The 22,781-nt window shown below is 47.9% G+C and overlaps 2 long non-coding RNA genes across 2 annotated transcripts in view; one reads left to right on the forward strand and one right to left on the reverse strand.

Moving 5' to 3' along the window:
• The window catches only part of LOC106993242 (uncharacterized), a 145,870-nt gene extending 124,558 nt beyond the window's left edge, over positions 1-21,312 (forward strand). Inside the window, exon 3 of the long non-coding RNA XR_013403936.1 lies at positions 21,137-21,312. This is a non-coding gene — a long non-coding RNA (uncharacterized LOC106993242). The remainder of the gene's footprint in view (positions 1-21,136) is intronic.
• The window catches only part of LOC106993243 (uncharacterized), a 227,929-nt gene that overhangs the window by 161,065 nt on the left and 44,083 nt on the right, over positions 1-22,781 (reverse strand). The gene's annotated exons all lie outside the window — the stretch shown is intronic.

Consider the following 22,781-nt stretch of genomic DNA (forward strand, 5'->3'; position numbering starts at 1 on the left):
GTTTCCAGATCCATTCAACAGATGGGTAGACTGAGGTTCAGAGAGGTTATGCCAAACATTTAAGTGCCAGAGGAGAGACTTGAACCCAAGCTGGATGCCTAAGCCTTTATTCTTGACCAAGCTCTACTGCCTAGACCCTGTGTGTCTGGAGTAAGTGGGACCCCAACCCAACCAAGTCTATATTCCAGGGCCCTTGCCTTAGTTTCTCTACACCATACATTCTCAGTGGGGACAATATTGCCCACTAATGCAGCAACAATTGATTCTGTGTGTTGGGGAACAGAACAAAAAATATTACTTGTTTTACATATAAAGCATACATACAGTATACAACAGATATAGAGCATACCTGTAATATTAAAAGTTTATGGGGAGTGCAATCAGGAGCAAGTGTCTAGTGCATAGCAGGTATTCAGTAGACAGCCATCCCCTGCTTCACTGCCTGCTGGAGCCACACATGAATTGGTCTCAATGGGAGCTTTTGTGTATAGGCCTCAGTCTGCCTGGGCCCAACTCCACCCTCAGGCTTTTGGCCCTGGCAGGCTCCATGCCCTAGTCAGCACCCGATAGCACCCAAGCTCACCCCAAACATCTCTGGTGCCTCCTTGGAGGCTTCCGCTCCCCAGAGTTGCCTACTGGGACTTGTTATAGGTTAAACAGGTACAGGCTTAGCTCGGCTCAAATGAAACTTGAACACTTCGGGTCATTGTTGTCAATTCTCCCAACACAGGGAAAAAGGTAATTGTCAATTAAAGAGCCCATCAACTGAGGCAAGAGGAAAATCAATAACACGGACCAATACAGAGCTTTCTAATGCCAGTCAGGATTCCAGGAGCGGGAGCCTTTCAAACAGGTACATGGAGTAATTGGCTTTTCCCTTGTGACCCGTCCTGCGGACTCTACAACTCTCCAATTAACATGTACCGTTGACAGGCACACAATTATTTGGGTTCACTGTGCCCCAGCCAGTGTTTGTTCAATCAAAACTTGCAAATACGTGGAAAGTGCACAGAATAGCAAATGCTGGATGTCTCTGGGGGAAGCCAAGTAGTGAATGGGTCTTAAAGGAACCTTGGATTTGACTTCTATTTCAGAGATCTGCCCCGAGTCTCAGCCGAGATGCTGGCTCCACATCCCCGTTCTGGCCAGCCCCTGACTGCACCTGTCTGCATCCTTATGGGGGACTCAGAGAAGTCTGCTCATGGCCTGACCAGCACTCTCCTTCCACAGCCTATGAAAGGGGAAGGGACCAGGGCCCTCCCACCAGCTCCACCAGAGCTAGGAAACAGCTGGGTCTGTGCTTTTGCAGAGGAGGCTCCTGCTGTCTAGAACATCATTTCTCACCTCCTCTACCTGGGTCATCTAGGTAAGCCTCCAAATACTCAAGGATTCTTCTGGAGGCCAAGGGCCCTTCTACAGTGTACCCATACCATCCTGGTGCCACTTCTTCCTTAGCATGTATGCCATCTAATTACACCCATTGGATCACTTCCCTGTTTTCCTTACTAAAAAGTGAGCTTTTGATGTCAGGGACTAAGTTTATTTCTCTTTAAACATCATTAGGTTAGAAGGTGCCAAGTAAATGGTTGTTAGACGCAAGTATGGGTAGGTTGTGCCAAAAAGGGTGGGTACATGGATTGATGGACTTGTGGGTGCACAGAGGATCAGGAAGAGGAAGAGGAATGGATAACTAGCAGGGAATAAAGATGGTTGAGTGGTTAGAGGATAAGAGGGGAGAATGGGTGCTGGGTGAAAAGAGCAGGAGGGTACATGAGTTTGAATAGAGGAAGGGTAAGAGACACGGAGTCTAAGTGGTTAGTAGGTGGGTAAGTCCGTGGAAGGCCATTCAGTGCATTGGTTAGGAGTGTGTGCTCCAGAGCCAGATGTCTTCGGTTGAATCTCAGCTCTGGTATTTCCTGGCTGTGTAATCATGGGCAAATCAATCCTTTTCTCTGGACCTCAGTTTTCTTTTTATCTGAATGGGAATAATAATTATAATAGAACTTTTCTCTTAAGCTTATTGTGAGGACTAAATTATACCTAGGAAACACTTCCAACAGTGGCTGGCACAAAGAGGACTGAATAAACATTAGCCACTGTGATTTTTATTATTACCATACTTACTATTAATAAATGGAGACGTGAATGGATGGATGAATGTGTAGACAGTTAGGTAGATGGGTAGATAGATGGATGATGGGAAATGGATAGATGGGAGAGTTAATGCTTATGTAGGTGAGTGAATGGATGGATGGTGGGGAGGACGAGCATGGGAGTAGGATGGACAGAGAAATGGCTGCTCTGTGCCTAGGTAGCAGTTACATCTATCACATACAAGCCCTCCCCGAAAGCCACCCCCAAGGCATCCAAGACTGCTGCCTGCCATCCCTGTCAGCCCATGTAGAGGTTTTCCGGTTCCAAACCAGAAATCCTACTGAACCCCTCCCTCTTAAATTCCTGCTCCTGGCACAGTTCTTTTGTTCTTCCTCCTGGAACCAAGCAGCTGGTAACTCAGTCCCTGTCCTCTTCTCATAGAGCTGCGCCCTTAGCCCAGACTGAGTCTCCTCCTAGAGGCTGACACCCCCGGGCCTCCTGTGAATCTGCTAAGAGCTTGGACTTTCAGTGCTCCACGGGAGGCAGCAGGACACAGCTTCCCTCTATCGCTCCTTATTACTGTTGAGGTCATGGAATTGCCCTTATTCCTCCCAGGACACTGAGGGAATTGACTGAGCAGCTCCTACATACCAGTTACCTGGCACCAGTTATTTTATTTCATCCTCATTACAACCATAGAAGGTAGGGTATAACAATTCCTGTTTTACACGTTAAGAAGTCAAGGGCTTGGAGTCACAGAGAGCAAGGAGAGGAGTGAGGATTTGAACCCCATTCTCCTACTCCAACGCCAAAGCTCCTCCCACAATCCTAGCCTTCTTGGGATCCTCAGAAAGTCCTGTCCCATTTCCAGGGTGCGTACAAAATGCTGCTTGGGAACAAAAGTTGGAAGGTGCCACGATTCTGGACAGAAAAATGTCTTCTAGGGATACATTTATTGATTTTGTAGTAGAGCAACTTGGCTAGAAACAAGTTCTGTTTATCAGTTTAAAGAGTTCAGCCACTTCTGGTCCCCAGCGCTACTCCTGTAATGGTGAAGAACATGGACATATTTTCTCCTTTGGATGTAAGGATACTGCTACCTGATGTGTCATCTCCCCATGGGAGTGGTCCTGGGACTGGCCAAGTGGGTGAACTGTGTCTTCTCTGCCCCATCTCTTGGGGTGGTAGCTATCTGAAATAGCTTCAGTAGAGACTCACTCTCAGGGTATCTTGGATCTTAAATGGGATTTTTGAGGACCAAAAACCTACCAGAATCACGGATGGATCCTGAATTGTGCAATTCCAGGCACTGCATCAGCCAGGTGTCTCCATATCACCCCATGTGGGCAGTTGGACATGCCTCTTGTCAGGCACAGCCCCCTCCCTGGGCCAGGCTCTTTGAGATAATTAATAAATATTTAAAAACTTCATATTATATGATGTTCAAAGCACTATTTCTCTGGATCTTCAAAACAGACCCAATATAAGATATTATTCAAAAATCTCACTTATGAACTTGAACAAATTCCAGATAAGATATTAGCTAATAATTCAGTAATACATTTTGAAAATACACTATGATTAAGTAATATTTAACCCAGGAATACAGGGGTAGTTCAATATGAGAAAAATTATTATATAATACAGCATAATAGCAAATTAAATAGAAAAATCAGAGGATCACTTCAAAAGATGCAGAAAACTCATTTAATAAACTTCAACATGTATTCATAATAAAAACAAACACACTTTTGGCAAAGTAGGAAAATAAACAAACTTTCCTAATCTGTTAAATTTTATCTATCAAAAAAATTAAAGGAAACATCACATTCAATGATGTTGAATAGCAGACATAGTTCTGCTAGCCAGGAACAAGATAAACATGCTTTCTATCATTGATTTTGTTCAACATTGAACTGAGTATCCTAATCAATGCAGTAAGAAGAGAAAAAATACATAAATTGCATAAGAATTAGAAATAAACTGTTAGTCCATTTTCACACTGCTGACAAAGACATACCCAAGACGGGACAATTTACAAAAGAAAGAGGCTTAATTGGACTTACAGTTCCACATGGCTGGGGAAGCCTCACAATCATGGCAGAAGGCAAGGAGGAGTAATTCACGTCTTACATGGATGGCATCAGGCAAAGAGACAGGTTGTGCAGGGGAACTCCTCTTTTAAAAACCATCAGATCTTGAGAGAGTTATTCACTATCACAGAATAGCATGGGCAAGACCTGCCCCTGTGATTCAATTACTTCCCACCAGGGCCCTCCCACAACACATGTGAATTCAAGATGAGGTTTCGGTGGGGACACAGCCAAACCATATCAGAAACAAATCTGTCTTCTCTTGCATTTCTATATAGAAAATCCCAAAAAATCTCCAAGAATGAGTAAGAGCTCACCACAGTTGTGAGGTGAACTCAAGGTCAGTATATAGACATAGATTGTGTTCCTATTCACTAGCAATAACCAATTCAAAACTGTAATAAAAAATACTATCAAAACAGCAAGACATCCTGAAAGGTACCTAGGAATAAACCAAGCAAAAGATGTGCCTGATTTTATGGAGAAATTTATATAGCATTACAGAAGGAAATAAAAAGACAAACTAGAAAGCCTGAGGGGGTTATGGGAAATGAGAATGAGGGAGAGAGGGCAGGTGAGAAGACTTCTCCAAGGCCCATGTCATGTGGACTTTGTACAGGTTGAGATAAAAGTTAATGGAAAAAGCAAAGCATGATAAGGATCCTGGACTCTGGGCACTTGAGTAAACTTCTCTTTCTGGTAAGGGGCTACACTTCCATGCTCGTTGATTAAAGCATAGATCATGCACATGCTATTTTGTCAGTAGCTTTTTGCCACTTAACAATATAGCATAAATACTTCCCAGATAATTAAATGGTGTTTGATTTTTAAAAATATATTAAGAACAGTTCTCCAAGTCAGACAAGCCTAGGCATTCCCCCTGTTTCAGAGATGAGGACACCAGGGTCCTGGGGAGGGAGGAAGATTCACCCAACCCCTATTACATATCATCCAGTTTTGCCAGCCACCCTAGGATACGGAATATTTTCCCTCCATTTCACAAATGAGGGAATGGGGCAATGCAGATTCCAGCTGCTGAATCACAGGGCTGGGACTCACACCTGCCTTTTTGTCTCTCTCAGAATGCTCAGCATAGTGCTATGTGAAAGGACATTTATTCAGTCATCCAACACGTGCTGTGTGCCCACTCTACTTGGCATTGTGGGACAACTTGAGAGGCAGCAGTGAACAAAATCAAGATCCTGACTGAGTTTCCTGGGAGTGATACAACAAGCTCCCTCTAAAAGTTCTTCCTCACCTCTTCCAGCTTCTGGCAGCTCCTTGCATTTTTTGGCAGCATAATTCCAGTCTCTGCCTCTTCCTGTGGCCTTCCTCCCTGAGCCTCTGTCCCAAATCTCTCTCTCTCCTTTCTCTTATAAGGCTCCAGTCATTGGATTTAGGGCCCACCCTAAATCCACGATGAACCCATCTCAAGATCCTTAACTTAATCTGTACAGAGCTTACTTCCAAATAAGATAAGATCATAGGTACTAGAAGCTGGTACTTGGACATAACTTTGAGCCAGAGTCCAATTCAACCCATTACATTCTAATGGAGGAAAATGGACACCAGCCGACTTTGTAATGGAGGAAAATGGACAACAAATAAATATACAGCATGTGAAATGGTAATCAATGCTCTTCCAAAGAAAGGGAAAGGAGGGAAGAAAGACAGAATCTATGGGGGCAAGCACTGCAGTTCTAAATGGGGCATTCAGGGAAGGCCTCACTGTGAAAGTAAACATTTGAGCAAAGACATGAAGGTGTCCACAGAAAAAGCCATGTAGGTATCAGCATGAAGTGTCCCAGGGAGAGGAAAACAGCAAGTATAAAAGCCCACAGGAAGGAGCATGCCTGGAAAGAATTGAGCATGGGGAAGAGAAGGCGGAAGGAAGTCCAAGCAGTGGTGGGACTTGGATCACAGATGACCTCATGGGCACTGTTCCTCTGACCAACATGAAAGCCATTGGAGGGATGGTTTTGAGCAGAGAGGCTGATGTAACAGAAGAATGTTAGCTGCCTTATGGAGACCAGTGAGGAGGCAACTGCAGGAATCCAGATGGGAAACACTGGCTTGGATCAGGTAGCAGAGGTGGAGGTGGGGAGGATTAGTGGAATCCTGGGCACATTTTGAAGATTGGGTCATTAGAATTTCCTAATATATGTGGAATGTGATAAAAAGGGAGGAGTCCCAGATAACAGTGAGGTGTTTTAGTCTAAGCAATTGTAAAGATGGAGTTGCCATTAACTGAGTTGGAGAAGGATACAGATGGAGCAGAATTACAGGGAAAAGACAGGAACTGAGTTTTGGACATGTTGAGTTTGAGATATTGTATTAGTCCATTTTCACACTGCTATAAAGATACTACCTGGGACTGTGTAACTATAAAGGAAAGAGGTTTAATTGACTCACAGTTCCACATGGCTGGGGAAGCCTCAGGAAACTTACAATAAATGGCAGAAGGGGAAGCAAACTCATGCTTCTTCACAAGGCGGCAGGAGAGAGAAGTACAGAGCGAAGGGGAGAACCATCGTGAGAATTCACTCACTCTCATAAGAACAGCATGGAGGAACCACCCCCATGATCCAGTCACTTCCCATGAGGTCACTCCCCCAACACATGGGAATTACAATTTGGATTACAATTCAAGATGAGATTTTAGTGGAGACACAGAGCCAGACCATATCAGATGTCAACTAAGAAGAGGTGATGGTGAGATAGTTGGATATTTGAGTCTGGAGTTTGTGGCAAGGTCTGAGCTGCAGATATGAATTTGGTTGTCAGCATAGAGACAATATTTAAAACTGTGAGAATGGATAAACAGGCTCAAGGATCAACCTTTGCAAAGGACATGTCAACATTAAGAGATTGAGGCGGGGTGTGGTGGCTCATGCCTGTAATCCCAGCACTTTGGGAGGCCGAGGTGGGTGGATCATGAGGTCAGGAGTTCGAGACCAGCCTGGCCAACATAGTGAAACTCTGTCTCTACTAAAAATACAAAAAATTAGCTGGATGCAGTGGCAGGCACCTGTAATCCCAGCTACTCAGGAGGCTGAGGCAGGAGAATTGCTTGAACCCAGAAGGTAGAGGTTGCAGTGTGCCTAGATCGCACCACTGCACTCCAGCCCAGGTGACAATGTAAGACTCTGTCTCACAAAGGAAAAAAAAAGGTGAGAGATTGAAGAAGGGGACCCAACAAAGGAGGCTGAAACCTGTGATCAGTGAGGTGGGAAGAAAACTAGGAGAGGGTGGTGTCTGGGAACCAAGGGAAGAGTGATTTAAAAAGGAGGTGGTGATCAATCTGTGAAATGCTACAGCTGGGTCAAGTAAGACTAGCACTGAGGAGTGGCTCTCGGTGCCTTAGAGGTCTTTGGTGTCCTTGGTAAGAGCAGGTCTAATGGAATTGTAGAGATGAAAGCTGGCTGGAGTGGAATTAAAACAGAGCGGAAGAGGAACTGGAGACAGCCCGCAGAGACAACTGCTTACAGGTGTTTTGCTATAAAGAAGTAAAAGGAAATGGAGTAGTGCTGGCAGAGATAGAGCGCCAAGAGATGTTTTATAACTTTCTAGAAAGGGAGAAACAACAGCACGTTTGTATGCTGAGGGGAATGACCAAATAAAGAGGGAAAATTTGCAACACAGGATAAAGCAGTGGAAATCTCTGGACACTGTGCTCCAGGGAGCTAAAGTGGACGGGACCTGGAGCTCAAGTCAAAGGAAGGGCTGCCTTAGGCGCATGAGCAGTCCATTTCATCAATGGGAGAGAAGACAGAGGATGTTGCAGGCACAGGCACTGGAAGTGGGTACCTGGGGAGCTGGTGGAAGATCTCTTCCAATTGCTTCTATTTTCCAAGTAAACTCGAGTAAGGGCTTCAGCTGAGGGTAGGAATGGAGGAGGAAGAACTGGAGGCAAGAGAAGGCAGATCTAGGAGAAGGGCAGGATGAAAGCACTGGAGAAAATATTAATAAATAAAGCAATTGAAGGCAGCGCAACGGACCCACTTGAGAGCTGTTTGCTGTGTGCTGGTTGAAAGAGGAAGTGAATGAATGATTTTGAGCTCCATGAGGATGCCTCTATGTTGTGCTGCTTCTAGTCCTCAGCACAGAGCCTGGCATTTGCTATGGATTTGTTGATTGATAACTGAATGAATTAATGAGCACATGAGTAGCAAAAAGAAGGGCTGTCCTGCCTGTCTGAGGGTGTTTTTCTTTTGGTCACCATGATCTCCTTCTCTTGGAAGGCAGAGTGAGACCCCAGGCAGCTGTAAGACCTGAGGCACCAGCCATATTGCAGGAAGTTAATTAACTCTGGGTGTTTTTACCTTCTGTTCTCAACTGTGGAAAGCTCGCCTTTGCTCCTGACGACCTCAATTAGCTCCTGCTTCTCCTGAGCTCCCCTATCCCCACCAGAAGGCAGGTGCTGTGGTCACTGGCCTGTTTCTGGGCAAGCAAGGTAGCCTGGCCTCCCCTGCAGCCTCCCTATCTTCTCAGACCCCACAGGCACTTGCTGCACTGGGTGTGCCCAGGGACAGGGCAAGATGGTGCCATGAGCCCTCCCAACCCACCCCTGCTGAACAGTGAGGCTGCCCTGGACTCACTCCAAAGCCCAGGCACCCCGCCCTGCCACTCCCATCTCTTGGCCCCTGAAAAATGCCCTCCCCTGGGCTTTTTGTTCAAGGCAGCCAGGCCCCACCTGGGCCTCTTCTTCTTCAGTGCCTTGTACAGTGATTCCTGTCCTGTGCAGACAGATGCTGTGACCCCAGGAGAGATCTGGCCATGGGGACCCAGCACGTGTAGTTTCTAAATCTCCACAGGTGATATGGTTTGGCTGTGTCCCCACCCAAATCTCATCTTGAATTGTAGCTCCCATAATCCCCACATCTCATGGGAGGGACCCGGTGGGAGGTAACTGAATGATGGGGGCAGGTTTTCCTGTGCTATTCTTGTGACAGTGAGTAAGTTTCACAAGGTCTGATGGTTTCATAAAGGGCAGTTCCCCTGTACAAGCTCTCTTGCCTGCCACTATGTAAGATGAGCCTTTGCTCCTCCTTCCTCCATGATTGTGAGGCCTCCCCAGCCATGTGGAACTGTAAGTCCATTATACCTCTTTTTCTTTATAAATTACCCAGTCTCAGGTATTTCTTCATAGCAGCATGAGAACGGACTATTACACCAGCTGTTTTTAAAACATAGCCAAGGTTGGGAACCACCTCATCCTCCATAAAACCAGGCCAATCATTCCCTTGTGATTATGAGGAATTTTTTTTAAAAAGCAGAGCAGCTAGTATTTATTGAGCAACTACTATGTGCTCAGTACTTAATCTTCCTTAATCGCCATAGCAGTCCTATGAGGTAGGTATCATTAGTCACATTTAACAGATAGGGAAGCAAGTTCAGAGATAGGAGTAAACTTGTCCTGGGGCGTTTAGCTGTAAGTGGGCAGAGCGGGGTTTGAACCCAGGTCCTTATGACTCTAAGGCAGGTTGACATTTGCACCTGGCACACATTGGGCCTTTGTCCACATGGGCTGTTTTCTTTCTTTTCTCAAATATACAAATAATGATAATCCCAAGCAGGATGGGTGAAGTGGTTTTGTTTTTTGTTTTTATTTTTAATCTGGGCTACAGACCCAGTGGTATGTAGGGATGTCAGTGAGGTGGTGCACTCCAGCCCACCTGGAAGGTGTTGGGAGGGCTGGGTGAAGGAGTGGAGGGGGCATTTAAATTGAGAATTTAAGTCACTGAAGGCCTCTGAGAAGGAAAGTGATCAGACCAGAGCAGGAAAGAATTGGCAGCGGAGGGGAGGTGAACAGGATGTGGTAAGCCCAGTTGGGAGGCTACTGCAATAGTCCAGGCAGGAAGGAGATGCAGGCAGGTGACAAGCTGCACACAGGCCCATACAGGCATCCAGGGCAGCCCCTGCACCCAGCTGCCTTTCTGCTGGAAGACCGTTTTCACAAGGCAGCCGGAACCACTCCCAGGCAATCTCGTCTGGATATGACTGCATTTCATTATAATTTAAGTCTTTCTTGGGCTTCATCAAAGGCTATGAGTGTCTTGAAAAAGAGAAGCATCTCTTTCCTCAGGTGAGAGGAAAACACGCCAGAGCTTTCTCTTCTAATATAAACTAGACAAGGAGATGCAGCTGAGCTTGGCAGAGCCTGCCGGAGAACGCTAATAGATTCGACGAGGATAGAATTATAGAAAGAGACAGCTCCAGCGGGTGGTGGCGCAGGAAGAGAAAGAGGCCCCGGGACTGCCAGCCCCAGGCGGGCTAGTAAGGAGCTGGATTGGTGTCAGCAGATGTGGCCCGAAGGCCTGCACAGATCAGCTCCTCATCTGGCCAGAAGCTTCTCTGCCTGGAGACCAGAGAGATAAGACCCCAAGAGATAAGACCCCTTGCCCCCAGCATCCCTCTGGCTGGTTTCCAGTGATCCCATTAATTATGGAGGCTCAGGGACTGGAGTGGAATCCTTAGCGTTTCCTGCATGGGAGCTCTCAGTGGGGGAGGATGGAAGTGACCTAGAAACATTTAGCCCGGGGAAAAAAAATCACCCACGCAGGTTTGACACTCCCACCCGAGGCTGGGCAGGGTCGGGGGCTATCCTGTGTATATGAGTGTTTTAAGATGTTATCTCAGACAGTTAGATGTCCCATGAAACGTTAAGAAGGTGTTTTGCTTTTTTAAAATCAGATTATTTTCCTTTTGCCTTTAATAAAAACCAGCACTGGTCTCTGACTCACAGGCTTAAAACAGCCTTCACTGGTTACCGAGGCCGGGATTTCAGCAGTGGCACAGGCTGGAACTGTTCTCAAATAGGAAATCGAACACTGGGAAGACAAAGGAGGGGAGAGGGAAGAAGGGAGGGAGAGGCAGAGCAAGAAATAAATTTGGAGTTAATGCTGAGTGAGGGAGGGCTTCACTGCTGGCTCCCCGGGTCCTCCTGAAAGGCTGCTCAGCCCCAGGAGTGAGCAAGGCAGGGGTTCTCAGCTCCACCCTGGCAGCCCATTTGTCCCCTGCCAGTCAGCCCTCCGGACCACAGGGCTGCTCATCCCAGCTTGCGAGGGAAGCCTCCTCTGTATCAGAGGCCTCTGAATCTTAAGCAGATGCCCTGTCACACAGGAGAGAGGCTGTCACCTCCCCCAGGGAGGGTACGGTCACTCAGAGTTGATATGGTGGCTACAAGGCTGATGGTCACCAGTCATCAGGGCCTGGGAGGCAGGGCGGGAGGTGGGGTGAGAGGTGGGAGGGGGAAGGGGGCAGGTTGGGATTGTAAGAGAAGGTGGTCCCTGCTCTAGTTTCTCTCTTTCTCTTTCTCTCTCTGTGTGCCTTGCTTTGTCTTTCTCTTCTATCTTCCTCCCAGTCTCTGGATCATTTCATCTCATTGTCTCTCTCATTCTTTGTCTCCATCCCTCTTTCTGTCTGAATCTTTTACTCGTTTCAGAAAAATGGCTGAACTTGTTAAGCCGGAGATCAAACACCCCAGCAGGCTGAGTGCGGGAGAAGGGAATACGGCTTTAACATCTGCTGCTCTCTTTCTCTGCGACACAGCGGGCTCCCCGCGGAGAGGAAGGGCAGGAGGTGGAGGGGGGGTGTGGGTGAGAATCCCTGCAAACCTTGGCACTGTCCCGGGTGGGGTTTGGGTTGGGAGGGGTGATGAGGACAAGGGAAGGGAAATTGGACAAGAGCAAGACGCACACGCTGACCAGGGAACTCGCAGACAGATAGGGAAGGCCCCCACCTTGCGGGAAGAAGCAGATCTGGGGAGGGCCACCATGCCCCAGGGGAGTCCTGGGGCTCTGAAGCTGCTGCCTGACAACCTCTGCACTTTGCACGAGTGAAAAGAAACATTTATAGGAGTGAAGGACATGGACTAAGGGCCTCTGAACTAGCAGCGTTAAGAATGTCATTTCAGCAAGTCCTCCTAACAGCCTTGCCAGGGTACTCTTCCTGCCCTAAAGATGCGTGAAGTCACCAGGCCGGAAATGTACGCAGTGCTCCTGGCCGGGGAGGTGCAGGGCTGACTCTTGGCCTGCGCTTTTTCCAGCCATACTTATTCCTGCAGAAGATGGAAGCTTGTCTTGCGCCAGGTTCATAATAAAGGCAACGGGTGAGGGCGCAGCCTTGGTCTGAACCTAAAGGGAGAAGATGGAAGGACAGAGGGTGTCCAAGCCTGCTGAGAGGACCTGCCCTCCAGGGTCGCCTTTCAGAGGCAGGTTGGAAACGTAGTTCCCTGGGCCCAGGCTCATTTTGAGAGATGGGGCATTCTGTTGCCCTGAGGAAAGGGAAGGGGAGAAGGAAACGAGAGAGGGAGAGAAAGATAGGGAGAGAGAGAGAGAAGCACAGTCTTCCCACTTCTTTCTGCCCTCTTCCTGGAATGCAGACCTGCCAGTCACCAGGAAGAAAAGAGAACATTTGATCAATCTGTTGAGCCTACTGTGTGCCTGTGCTAGGCATGGTCACTTCTCGCCATCGCAACAATCCCATCCCTATTTTACAGAGCAGTAAATTGAGGCAAGGAGAGCTTAAGCACTTTGCTCAAGCTCCCAGAGCCAGTAAGTGGCAGAGCCGTGGTCCTCATGCACAGCTCCCACTTGCATATTTTCCTGGGCCCCAGTTTCTCTCTCTCTCTCTTCTCCAAACATAAAGCCTGGAGCAATGAGCAATGCAGGCAGGCCCTGCTAGGGCAGTGCCACAGGGACAGGAGGAGACGGAGGACGAGCTGGCCCATACACAGTGTCGCACACAGCCTGCAGAGGTGTCATTTGTAACAGCAGCAGCCTGTCTCGGCCTCTCCTCTGCCAGCTCTCGATGACATCAGGCCCCTTCCCTAGGGAGCGTGACTCAGGCCGAGTGTGGTTGTGGTCAGTAGGGCACATGGATAGGCGAGGTAGGGCTGGAGGAGGGGACCAAGGAGGCTGCTGTAGTGCCCGACAAAGGGGCCTTTTTATCCCCTGTGCTAGGATGTGCTTTGGGCTCCCAACCTTATGGGGCTGGAGATGAAAGGCAAGGGCTTCTGCTATGTCACCTGGACAGGCCCTAACAAGGAGAGGAAGCCATTCCTGTGAGAGGGGAGTAGGGTGCTGGGAGGAGCGGCTGGGTACCAGGCAGGTTGCCAGGCATGCTTTACATGAGCATGTGAACCGAGGCCCCACACCTGATACCGACATATACATGTAACACACAGCAGCACCTACCATATGGCTGATGTGCGTACCTCGTGCCTGCCTCCAACATGAGCAACCTGCACCCAATGCTGACACGACTGTAAAAATGAAACTCGGATATGGCTCCTGACATTCAACACTGTTTACTTAAGCCATGACGGATACGCGGCTTTCACATACTCGTCCACTCAACCGTGACTTTGAAATGCCTGCCCCCATGTGCCGGATGAGCTGCATCTCACACAACACCTTGACCTGTGCACTCAGCTTGCGATGATGCTAACCTAACACACCAAGGTCAAGCCGACAGCCACAGGACAGGTCGGTCAGCTGCCTGGTTTTCTTTACCTTTTAGTGTCAAAAATGTCTTCAGCCAATTTTTCAATAGCAGGAGATTGACACACAAATCAGAAGGTCTGGCTTTCCTGGGCGCTAACGCACCGGGCTTCACCGGCTGGTGCTGGGCAGTGCTCTCCTAGTTCAGCAGGCACCCTGCCCCTGCCATGTCTCATTCCCACAGCCCACCTGGCTCTGCAAGCCCAGGGCTTTGGGACCTGGGTCTGACCCATGCCTGTGGTCCCCATAACACGTTCTTTCTGGTTCTTAACAAATTCTTAGCAACCTCCCAGCTCAAAAGCATGGAGGCAGCCAGCTGCATGCGAGAAGGTCTGATCCTGAGTCAGTGCCTGGCTGCCTGCCTGCAGATGGCAGATGATGTATTTCTCCAGGGGCCACTCAGACTGGACACATCGAGTCGGTCGGGGTGGCAAATGGAGTCCCCATGCCCTGCCCTTGAGCATCCAGGGAATCCTGACATCCTGTCGCCATGATCAGCCAGTCAGGCCAGGCTACTCTGGGGCTGGGGAGCCAGGCTGACCCTCCACAGTGGTGGCTGTGGGAACCAGAGCTGGGCTGGGTGGAAGAAGGTGGAGCCTTTGCCTTTCATAGGTTGCATCTCCTTCTCCAGTTCTTGTTCAATGACTGTTCCAGGGCACCTGTAATGAGGCAGGCCCTGTTTGACATATGAAGAGGGAACTGAAATTTAATCCCTTGCCTTAAGACACCCAATGTTCAGGGAGAAGACAAAAGACCACGTGTGACCCCACATCCTGGCTGGCTTTACAGTTCAAGTTCAGGGAGAGGCCCAATCTAATGCTGAGGTTGAGGAGAACACTCTAGTTGGGGTGAAATCAGGAGGGTTTCATGGGGAATGTTGCTTTTGTGTTGGGCCTTAAAACACTTCAATAGGGAGAGATGGTCAGAGAGTTGGGGGGTGGGGAGGCAAAATGAAGGGCAGGGAATGCGGTCCCATATGGAAACAGGGGAATTTTCAAAGTGGCTGCTGTGCTGGATGTTAACGTGGATTCCTGTGTCTTCCGTGGTCAAATGAACATGGAGACGATTAGGTTGAATAAAAGTTTAACATGTTGCTCTGCAGGGTTTCAGAGCCTTTACTAATACGTATATATGGTCACTTTTCAAGGAGGCATAGAGAATACAGAATTTTCCGAATTTGTCTCCAGGCCCCACCACCACCTTCTTTCTTTTTATCTGTAGCCAGGGAGCACGCATTGGGCTGGTGGGAACAGGGCAGATGAGGTAATAGACAAAAACTGGAAGAGGCAAAGCCAGATCGTGCTAGGTGACCCAGGTGCCAGGCAGCAGCTTTATTATGCAGGTAATGGGAACATGAAAGGTTTCTAGGCAGAAGGTGACATTATCAGGTTCAGTAGCAGTTTACAAAGATCAAGGTGCTGTTTGAAGAGGCTGGAGGAAAGAGCAAGACAGGGGCCGGGATGAGGATAAAGGCTCAGCCCTGGACCAGTAAGGGGAGGGGAGGGTGGCAAGGGGAGGGGAGGGTGGCAAGGCCTGGGGAGGAGTCAGAGGGAGGAGGGTCTGATAGCATCTCCATGGGGCAGCAAGGTCCTGCTGGCTTCTCTCAGGAAGGAAAGTGGCCATCGGTTCCCTTCCAAGCAGTGTGGAAATTTCCAAGGGTCTAAGGAGGCTGCCCACCCATGTAGGAGAACTGTCCCTCCAGGGCAGGGGTGGCCCCTGCTTTCTGCAGGGGCAGAGGGCCAACAAGAATGGCTCTCTACTGTGTGCATTTGACCTCCTGCACCTCGTTTCCTCAGCTGAAATGCAGATAGAGGTAAACCAGCGGTGTTGCAAGGATCGAGAAGCTGCGGTGTGCCATGCAGGTTTCAGTAGAAGTCACTTCCGTGTTGCTTAGGCTACACGGTGAACTAAGATTCTGGAGTTAGGCAGAAAAGGAGTCAAACCCTGGCTTTGCTCTTTTTATTTTTCTTTTATAGGAGACAGATGCCCAGGCTGGAGTGCAGTGGCACGATCATAGCTCACTGCAGTCTCGACCTCTGGGGCTCAGGTGATTCTCCCATCTCAGCCTCCCGAGTAGCTGGGACTACAGGTGTGTGCCACCATGCCCCGGCTAATTTTATGTATTTTTTTTTTTTTTTTGTAGAGAGATGGGGTTTTACCATGTGGCCCAGGCTGGTCGTGAACTCCTGGGCTCAAGCGATCCACCTGCTTCAGCCTCCTAAAGTACTAGGATTACACGCCTGAGCCATTGCACCGGGGTATGGCTTTGTTCTATATTAACTGTGTGACCTTGGTCAAGTCATCTAACCTCACTAAGCCTCAGTTTCCGCATTTGAAATGGGAACCCCCAGAATTCCACACTCGGAGTAGTAAGAATTAAGTGAGAGATTGCTTGTGAGGTGTTATATAGTGTTTGACACAGTAAGCGCTCAATAAATATTAGCTATCATTAATTTTAATATTAATGAGATTTTATACTATTTGTAATAAAAGTCCAATAAAAGTTGAATTTAGATTACAGGATTTTAAAATGCAGTTTTATTACTTTTAGGTACATAGAGTGACCCCTATTGGGCTACTGCAATATTGCCAGATAGTCTTTGGGGGATTGTAAGAATCACTGGAAAATAATGATTTGCAATTAATGGCTTGTTTCTGTATCACAAAAGGTACGTCTCAAGCACTTAAAAAGAGTTTCTGCAGTTCCATAGTCCCTATGGGCCACTAGAATGTGGCCCCCGGTGTTTATTTGCTGACCAAGGCTCTTCTCAGAGCAGGAGGGCCAAGTCCAGGTCTGGACCAGAGTCATCACCAGTCAGGAATGAAAGACAGGAGAGAGGCTGAGGAGAGGCCCTACCACAGAGAGCCCCGTTAGAAGAACCAGGCAGACCGAGGTCAGGGGAACCCCCAAGATCTTCTACCTCATAGCTGGGGGCAGTGAACAGAGCTCAGTGCTCAATCCCTGGGGGATGGACGCATGGGGCACCTGGAGTCATGCACAGGCCGTGCACCTGACCACCTGCTCCTCCATGATGGTGAACTGGAGGCTGCCACAGTGACTTCCTCTGGCTCATCGTCCACCAACTTCCATGCTTTCCTGCCTCTAGAGCAGTAAAATTATGGCACCTGGCTGGCCAGCTAGACTACACTTCACAGTCTCCTTTGCAGTTAGGTCAAGTTCTCGCCAATGGGATGTGAGCACAAGTGATGCATGCCCCACTCAAGCCAGAGCCTTTAAGACAATGGGCCCATCTCCATCTCAATCTCTTTCTCCTTCCTCCTGCCTATAACCAGGACATGGGTGAGACCCAGCTTCACCCACGGAGAGGTTCATAATACTCTGGGGAATTGTGGAGAAACAGATGGAAGGAACCCAAGACTCTAAATGAGCTACCCAAAACTATTGTAAAAAAGAAATAATTATTTTTCTTTAAGATACTGGATTTTGCAAAGGGGGTCTCTGTTACTACAGCTTAGCTTCCCCTGACTAATACAAGGAATTTCCAAAATATTTGACAAAAGAGGAAGCAAGGAAAGTCACTTTGGAATCTAGAATTGTTGGTTTCCTCTTCATTAACAGCAGAAGGAACATCTAGTCTTATTGGGTTACATCTAGTATTTTTTGTTGAGCTTCTACTGTATGTCCAGTACTGAGGGAAAGTCTGAGGATACAGAGCAATAGAAAACAACAAAAATGTTGGAACTCTTTGACCCATCACTGTAGCATCACAGTAGGACTTCGGCGAAATTTCCCAGCTCACTTCATCCCATCTTACTGCATACCCTGTGTTCCAGCTCCCTGGGTCTACACCAGCTCCCAAAGATACCATGGGCTTGGATGTCTCTAGATCTTTGCTGTTGCTGTACCCTCTGCCTGGAATGCCCGTTCTCTTCTTTCTCACTGATGAAATGTCCCTTATTCTTCCAGACTTTCTCTGTGGTAGAGTGAACTCTTCTTTATTGGGTCGTATTGCCAGGAAGGTGCACATCTTTATTTTTTAGGTGGGCACCCAGTGGGTCCTATTAAACTTTGGATGCCCAGTACTGAGCACAAGGGCTGGCAAAGAACAGGGGCCCACAAACACTCATTCATTTGACAAACACCAGTCAGGTCCCCTAAGAAGGACAAGAGACAGAACAGTGAATAAGACACGCATCTTTGCCCTCAGTTTATGTTCTAGCAGAGGAGATGGACATTACACAGACAAATAAACAACTATGTAATTACACATAATGATGTATGATGTAAGGAAATGGACAAGGCATGGGGATGAGAGCTTTGGATGGGCAGCCACTTTCAGACAGGAGGCAGGGCTGGCCTGAGTGAGGAAGTGCTGTGTAAGCTGAGACTTCAGGGGTGTGAGAGTAATGGGGAACAGGAGGGTGTCTGTGGTGGGGACGGTGCTCAGGCAGAAGGCACAGTTTGTGCAACTGCTTGGAGACAGAAGAGAGCTTGATAGGTGGTCACAGGGAAATGAGCAGGGGGACAGTGATGGGAGATGAGACAGGGTGGTGGTAAGGATTTGGGGGTTTTATCTCCTGAGCACCAGGCAGCCATCCATGGCTTCAAGTAGAGTTATGACCCAGTCTGATTTCCATAACAGGAGAGGAGTTTACTGCAATGGTCCCAGCCCAACTTGATGCAGCCTTGGGCTCAGGAGGATGGTGATGGGGAAGGAGCGAGCCATATAGGGTCATGCTGTGGAAGTAAAGCAAATGTACTGGGTGTGGGAGTGGAGGGAGATGGAAGAGTCAAGGCTGACTCCTAGAGGCTTCCGGAAGGGGGTATGGGAGGGTATTAGAAGAGGTGGAGGAAGGGAAGAGGGTCTGTGTCTTCAAGAAGCATGGAGCCACAGTGATGGAGCAGAATTTGCAACTGAACAAGACCATGTGCCCCTTTAAACAAGTGCTGACAAGAATGAATGAGGAAGAAGATTTATTTAAACTTAAAGATTTATGCTAATAAAGAGTGGAAACAACCTATACATCCAGCAATAGGGGACTGGAAATTAGAAGGCCTCTCTATAACAGACCACTCTGCAGCTCTATAAAAGAACAAAGAAACGCTAGATTATTAAGGAATTGTCTCCAAGACATATTATTAAGTGAAAAATTAAGGTGAAGGTATAAAACGACAGGCATTGTATGCAACCATTTGCCTTAAAATTGAGGAAATACAGGAACATAAATATACAAATCTACAATACAATTTTTTTTTTTTTTTTTTTTTTTTGCTTTAAATAAGCTATCTCTGGAAGGACACACAAGACACCAATAATAACGGTTGCCTCCAGGAAGGAGAACAGGAGTAGAGGGAGAATTTTGATTCCATATCCTTTTGCACCTTTAAGAGTTTCAACCACGAGGAGGCATTAACTATTAAACAACTAATAATTATCATTAAATATGAATTTAAAATCAAGAATATATTCCAGCCCAAAGATTAGTCAGCTATTACAGAGGGTGTTAGATCTGAAGAGCTGTTGTCAAGGCCGACTTCTTCCTGCTCCGATGAGCGCCCCCAACACTCCCTCTCCTCCCCGTCCTCCTCCCACTCTGTACTCCCAGCTCCTGGTATTGGGAGGCAGCAGAGAGCTGGCTTTTTGCCCTCCTGTCCCATAAACCCAGGCGTCAACTAGGCTATACGATCATACGCGGGCTTCTACAGTTTTGATTGTTGCTATTAAAACTGATTTTTTTTTTCTTGAAATCACCTAATATACAGAAAATATATGGTCAGTTCTACAGCAGTGAGTAGCCTAAATCAAGGTCAGAATCCCAAGCCCATAATGTTTCCACCAAAAATAGCTCCATGAGTCACCAGTCACCCCTACCCCTCGGGGAAGGTGAGCTGTTATTGAGTCCCCGTGCCCGGCCCAGGTAAGGCAAGAGATGAGAGAGAGAGACGTGCAGAGGCAGAGGTTGCATCTCCGCCATGGAGCCTGCAATCTAACCAGGAGAGAGTGAATGCCCCAGAGAAGTCAGCAAAACCACAAGAGCTCAATTATGAAGGCGGAAGCCTAGGAGATGGCATGAGGCAGAATATACACCAGACGGGGCTCCCCATGAGACAGCAGATGCTGAGGGTTCAGAGGAGCCTCCGGGAGGGGAAGGGAACCACACAGTGGGGTGAGTTATACACACCGCCTCCTCTCACCCTCCCACCCACCCAGGACCAGCGACATGATTTGCAGGACCTAGTGCTAAAAGAAAATGAGTGGCCTTTGCTAACAAATTATTAGGGATTTCAAGATGGCAACAGCAGAGCATTAAGCCAGGTACAGGGTCCCTCTGAGCATGGAGCCCTGTGTGACTACACAAGTCGCACACCCATGAAGCCAGCCCTGCAACCACCCTTCAGTGTAGGCAACCCAAATGAGGCCTCTGAGGTGCCATGAGGTTAAAGGAGATGCCTAAGGTTGCAGGGCAACATAGTGGAGGGGTTGGGATTTGAACCCCAGTAAAGCCCATGCTTCTGGCCCACCACTGCACTCTATTTTTTTTTTCTTTTTTGAGGCAGTCTTGCTCTGTCACCCAGGCTAGACTGCAGTGGCATGATCTTGGCTCACTGCAACCTCCACCTCCTGGGTTCAAGCAATTCTCATGCCTCTGCCTCCCGAGTAGCTGCGATTATAGACGCCCGCCACCATGCCTGGCTAATTTTTGTATTTTTAGTAGAGATGAGATTTCACCATGTTGGCCAAGCTGGTCTTGAACTTCTGACCTCAAGCAATCTGCCCACTGCACTCTCATAATAAGAATAGCCAACCTTGAGTGCTCACTCTAAGCCAGGCAGTGTTCTAAGCATTATTCATGTATTCATTTAATGCACACAACCACCTGCAAAGTACCATTATTATCCCTATTTTACAGATAAGGAAATAAGCACAGAGAAGTCCAGAATGTTCCCAAGGTCACGCAGCTAGTGAGTGGCAGAACTAGGGCTCAAACCCAGGCGATCTGACCCCCAAAGCCCACTCTCCCCGTGCATTCTCCTGGGAGGGTTGGGAGGGTTCCACACAGAAGGTGCAGCCTGTGAGGTGGGTTCTGAGGGCCAAGATTAACTCAGTTGACTAGAGTGAGCAGGTCAAATAGAAAGTACCGAGAGAAGCTAGAATGTTTACACCTTGCCCTGGCTTTTTTTCTCATGACAGGCAGTGACTAATACCAGCAGTAGAAAAATAACCCAGCCCAGTGCAGCCCCCCAGTGGCATCCCCATGAAATTGATGGATACATGAGCCCCCGCAGCCCATAGCCGCCTGTGTGTCCTTGCTGGGGAAGCGGGGAGAGGGGTCAGGAGGAGAGGTGCACACTCAGCAGCGCTGGGAAACTGCATGTTGTGCTTGTGGCTAATAGCAAAAGACAGTGCTTTAGTGGGAGGCATGGTGGATCCCAGAGAACTGACAATTAAACTGACTTTAAATCCTGGCTTCTTCTCATCTCAGTTCTGCGGGTGTCCAGGCTGAGTGCTCTGCCATGTGGCTCACTGAGTCACATCCTCACACAAACCTTCGGAGAGAAGTCCGTTATTCTTCTCATTTTACCCATCAGGAAGCTGAAACTCCAGAAACAGTAAGTCACTTGTCCAAGAACACCCAGACCGGAAGGGCACATTTCCATGTCTGCATCTCAAAATGAGTAAGTTGCTAGACCACATAAAATTGTGTTACCCCTAAAATAAGACACTGGCACAGCAGCTGGTACACAGTAAGTACTCAAGAAATGAGTAGTATGAAAGAACCCACCCGACAGGCGGCTGCTGAGAACTTCACTTGGCTTCGGGCCGGTCAAACCTTCCAGCGTGGATGAGAATCCAGTAGTAGCAGGTTGCACAATTTCAGTTTATCTCAGACACCCAGAGTTTGGACCTTCAAGACGCAGCACACAAATGGATGTAAATGAGATGCAAATCAAGCTGTCCCCAGATTAACAGGAAATCAAATATCTCTAGCGATAGCTCTTTCCTCTCCTTATGGAGATCAAGGGCATGGGCTGTCTCTGAAGGCAATCCAAAGCTCACATCTGTCTGACTTCATGATTACCACCAGCTCTCCCAGACAGACAATGCCATCGCCAAGCACTGCCATGGCAGTGCTTTCAGGGGCCCCGATTCCAGGGCCTTATTTCCCCTCATCCTCTTTGAGGAGTGAGGGCCTCACAGGTTTTGATCTTCGGATCAGAAGAGAAGGTGAAATTTCTTCTTGCTCAGGACTTGGCGAGTGAGATCAGCTCTAAGTAGAGGCCCTGTAAGAGGCATCTGCATGGCAACAGAAATTAGAACTGCAGTAATGTGATGTAACAAGAAATATATACTTGGTTTCTGCCCCTGGTTCCAGGCACAGAGCTCCTAAAACCCTTGTAATGTTCCGAGCAACAGGGGTGCAAGGTACCTCTTTTGTTCTAATAATGTTTGGTCTATGACCCTAGTTCCTGACCGAGTTCCTAATCCCTTGGAATTTCCTGGGTGATAGGGGCATTTTTTGTTCTAATTAGGTGACTCTTGTTGGGATGCTGGGTAATTTCAGGATGGGGGCTGGTCCCCAGAGAGACTGGGTCATAATTGGAAACTTGGAACTTTCAGCTCCCTCCTCATCCTCCAGGAAGGAGAGGGCCTGAGGATTGAATTAATAAGTGACCATACGTGTGTGATGATGCCTTCATAAAAATCCCAGAACTATAGGGTTCAGAGAGTTTCTGGATTGCTGAACACAAGGAGGTCTGTGGAGGGTGGTACCCCCAGAGAAAGCATGGAAGCTCCACACCCCTTCTCTCTTACCTTGCTCTAGGCATCTCTTCCATCTGGCTGCTCTTCTGTATATTTTGTAATATGCTTTGTAATAAATGTGTAAACACAAATAATTCCCCTGAGTTCTGTGAGCTACTCTAGCAAAGTCATTAAACCTGAAGACAGAATCATAGGAACCCCCACTTTATGGCTGGTTGGCCAGAAGTACAGGCCACAGTCTGGAGCTCATGATTCACATCTGGAGTGGGGGGCAGTCTTGTGGAACTCAGCCCTTAACTTGTGGGATAAAATGCCATCTCCAGGCAGATAGTGTCAGAAATGAATTAGAGGACACCCATCTATTT

This window comes from Macaca mulatta, chromosome 14 (assembly GCF_049350105.2).
Source record: "Macaca mulatta isolate MMU2019108-1 chromosome 14, T2T-MMU8v2.0, whole genome shotgun sequence".
NCBI lineage: Eukaryota > Metazoa > Chordata > Mammalia > Primates > Cercopithecidae > Macaca > Macaca mulatta.